This window comes from Haematobia irritans, chromosome 2, assembly GCF_050003625.1.
Source record: "Haematobia irritans isolate KBUSLIRL chromosome 2, ASM5000362v1, whole genome shotgun sequence".
In the NCBI taxonomy this organism is placed as follows: Eukaryota; Metazoa; Arthropoda; class Insecta; order Diptera; family Muscidae; genus Haematobia; species Haematobia irritans.
This window is the reverse complement of record NC_134398.1, coordinates 27,738,138-27,742,762: the sequence shown is the minus strand read 5'-3', so window position 1 is coordinate 27,742,762 and position 4,625 is coordinate 27,738,138.

Below are 4,625 nucleotides of genomic sequence, written 5' to 3'. Positions count from 1 at the left end.
TACTACCACCACGTACCAAATTTCAACCAGATCGGATGAATTTTGTTTCTCCAAAAGGCACCGGAGGTCAAATCTGGGGATCGGTTTATATGGGGACTATATCTAATTATGGACTGATATGAACCAATTCCTGCATGGTTGTTGGATAACATATACTAACATCACGTACCAAATTTCAACCGAATCGGATGAATTTTGGTCTTCCAAGAGGCTCCGAAGGTCAAATCTGGTAACCGGTTTATATGGGGGCTATATATAATTATGGACCGATTTCGACCAAATTTTGCATGGTTATTAGAGACCATATACTAACACCATGTACCAAATTTCAGCCGGATCGGATGAAATTTGCTTCTCTTAGAGGCTCCGCAAGCCAAATCGGGAGATCGGTTTATATGGGCCGATTTTGACCAATTTTTGCATGGTTATTAGATACCATACACTAACACCATGTACCAAATTTCAGCCGGATCGGATGAAATTTGCTTTTTTTTTAAGTAAATGCTCAATTATGTGAATAATTATACCTAATGGCACCGTCATTTATTATATTTTATTAAGTCATTAACGGCCAAATGCATTACATTTTGAGAATATCAATTCAAAAATTACCGAGAAGTATTTATTATTGCCATTACAAGTTAGTCATTATAACTCACCGCAAAGTAATGCAATGTGTAATGACAGCTTTACTCCTGGTAATGTAACTTGTAATGAGATGTGGTTACCTAGTTTTTGCTGGGAATATAACATTTTTGCAACATTTTATTTTTATAGAAAATTTTTGCAAAATTTTATTTTTATTATTATTTTCAAATTTTTTCAAAATTTTATTTCTGTGGAAAATTTTTTTCAAAATTTTACTTCTATAGAAAATTTCGTCAAAATATTACTTCTATAGAAAATGTTATCAAAATATTATTTTATTGAAAATGTTGTAAAAATTTTATTTCTATAGAAAATGTTGTCAAAATTTTATTTCTATAGCAAAAATTTTGCCTAACTTATATTTCTGTAGAAAAATTTGTCAAAATTTTATTTTTATTTCTCAGTAATGCCGGTTACACTGCAACGTGGAACGCCGTTCGGACTCGGCTCTAAAAAGGAGGTCCCTTGTCATTGAGTTTAACATAGAATCGGGCAACACTCAGTGATAAGAGAGAAGTTCATCACTGTGATATCACAATGGACTGAATAGTATAAGTAAGCCTGAAATATCGAGCTGCCATTATACCTAACCTAACGTAAGGGGGATTAACTTCTTTTTTGCTGGTATTATTTGATTTTGATAAGAAATATCCATGTTTCCATGGATATACTAAATGCAGTGATGCCAACTCCCGGAAGGCAAAAAGCACCAAAACTGTATTATAAATTCTAACATACCACCTCCCACAACTACCAAAGCCAACTAAAATTCAATGATCCACTAAAAAAAAATCAACAAAAACAAAAAACTTCCTAAGATGTATTATAGAAGATTTCCTAAGCTGTATTATAGAAGATTTGATGTGACGCATATCAAATTTTATGAAATTATGAACCTCTATTCAAGTGTACACCTTCATCACTTTGAATGCTTTCATCCAATTCATTTTAGTCAGTAATGTCTTTCTATCAGTTATGAGTGCTTTTGTTAATTTATTACAAACGTTTTTAATTACATCTTTATCAAATGCAGAAATTCGGCACTCATCGCTAAACATTTCCCAGCAAAACTTCCTGTTACCAGGTACGAGTATAAGTATGCCTGCGCCACATTGGTTCAACAATACCCTTAATACCAATATCGATTAAAAAACAGGATCTATACCACCATAATAATCAAATTCTACATTTGGCAATGTTGTTGAGTTTAAGCTTTTGAAAGTCTAATCCGAATTTTTGTATGAAAATATATCGTCAATTAAACCTAATACTGTTCAAATTGAAAACAGCACCAAAAGCACTAAATGAAAATACCAGAAATCACCAAGTCGCTGCTTTTTTTTTTTTGAAAAGGCACTAAAAAGGAAATTTGGTGATTTTTGGACTCCAAAAAGCACTAAATTTAGTGCTAAAAGCACCAAATTGGCACCACTGACTAGATGGATTGTAAATCATTTTTGCCTAAAATTTTCAGTTTCCGCCCATAGTGCACTATGAATGAATAAAAACGAATTTTATAATTTCGTGTAATAATATAAATAATATTTTAATAAATAAATTATATTTAATTATAATACATATTGCAATTTATATAATTAAAGCATATATAATAAATGTTTAAAACACTGTATTATTATCAATGTGTCAATTGTTTATAGTGTTCCATAAACACTTTCATTAAAAGTAAGTTAATCAATAACCCCTTGATAATCCTTGATCTCTAATACACCTGTACTGAGTTGTCCTTAATGCTGTTGACCAAAAACAAATAATTGTTGTTGTTGTCTTTGTAATGCCAATTGTTGTAAATGTTTCAAATATAAAGCATTCCTCAAGGATTGTTCTCTCATAATAGCTTGTTGTTGGTAATAGGCCAAATATTGATGTTGTTGTATTTGCAGAAGTTGCTGGGATTGGAATTGGGGATGTGTGAATATGGGATTTACTGGGCTCGTATATGCAACTGGTTTAGTAGTTGGATAAGGGCGAGGTATATTATTTTGATGAACTGGGACCTTGATATTGCTTATATTTGATAGAGCTGTAGTCGTTCTCTGATGTGATGGTTTTGACGATGACTTATTGTCTTTATCTTCCCAGGGTCTAAATATTGAAGTAGTTTTCAATCTTTTTGCTTGCGGCAACTCGGTCTGTTTTACTTCCATATTCATAGGAGCTGGAGTTGTTATATTCTCTTTGTTGTCCTCGATAGCATTGAACTTCCTTTTTACGATATGGGTTCCAAATTTCTTATGTGAATATTCTTCATTTTTTAATTGGAATTTCTTGTGTTGATATAATTTCGTATTAGCCATTTTTATAAAATGTTTGTTATCGCTTTGAGCTATGTTGGTAGAATGATACTTCTCACTCAAAGAGTGGGCATTTATATACTATTTTTCAATATCCTAATAATGCTACCTGTTGAGTAACCTTTCTCATCTTCCCTCAAATTTAAATTGAATGTTTTCCTTACCTGCCATGTCATCCTTCCTAATTGACCTTGGACACAGTGTTAACAAATTGGGTCTTTTAAAAAGGATGTTATTTTGTAATAATCCCCGTTTCTTTTTACCTGTTAACCTTTTTATGAACTCACCAAAAGGATCACAGGTCATAAACCGTAAATCTATTTGTTTGTTATTTTATGACACCTGTAAATAAATATTAGCACGAGATTTATGATCTATTTATAGACCTAGATAATATTAACAATGAATTATTGATTTTGATGATCATATAGCCCATTATCCAATAGTTCTAATCGCAATTCGCAAAAATTTTCCTTTGACAATATTTTCTTAAACCTAAATCTAGTTCTCCTTAATGAGATGTTCAAAATGATGTTCAATTGAAGTCCGAAAGTATGATATTGATTTTACGGAATATGGGAGATTATTATCCGTTCCAATTATTTGAATTCTGATTTCACACTGATTTTAGATAATCTTGTATAACGCTTACCACACATAATTGCCACATTTAACAGGTTGGCTGATAAGTCCCCGGTCTAACAAAGAAAAACACATTTTTTGTCAAAAATCGTTTTTATTATTCAACATAAAGGGTGATTTGTTAAGAGCTTGATAACTTTTTAAAAAAAAAAACGCATAAAATTTGCAAAATCTCATCGGTTCTTTATTTGAAACGTTAGATTGGTCCATGACATTTACTTTTTGAAGATAATTTCATTTAAATGTTGACCGCGGCTGCGTCTTAGGTGGTCCATTCGGAAAGTCCAATTTTGGGCAACTTTTTCGAGCATTTCGGCCGGAATAGCCCGAATTTCTTCGGAAATGTTGTCTTCCAAAGCTGGAATAGTTGCTGGCTTATTTCTGTAGACTTTAGACTTGACGTAGCCCCACAAAAAATAGTCTAAAGGCGTCAAATCGCATGATCTTGGTGGCCAACTTACCGGTCCATTTCTTGAGATGAATTGTTCTCCGAAGTTTTCCCTCAAAATGGCCATAGAATCGCGAGCTGTGTGGCATGTAGCGCCATCTTGTTGAAACCACATGTCAACCAAGTTCAGTTCTTCCATTTTTGGCAACAAAAAGTTTGTTAGCATCGAACGATAGCGATCGCCATTCACCGTAACGTTGCGTCCAACAGCATCTTTGAAAAAATACGGTCCAATGATTCCACCAGCGTACAAACCACACCAAACAGTGCATTTTTCGGGATGCATGGGCAGTTCTTGAACGGCTTCTGGTTGCTCTTCACTCCAAATGCGGCAATTTTGCTTATTTACGTAGCCATTCAACCAGAAATGAGCCTCATCGCTGAACAAAATTTGTCGATAAAAAAGCGGATTTTCTGCCAACTTTTCTAGGGCCCATTCACTGAAAATTCGACGTTGTGGCAGATCGTTCGTCTATTCATGATGAAATGTCAAAGCATACTGAGCATCTTTCTCTTTGACACCATGTCTGAAATCCCACGTGATCTGTCAAATACTAATGCATGAAAATCCTAAC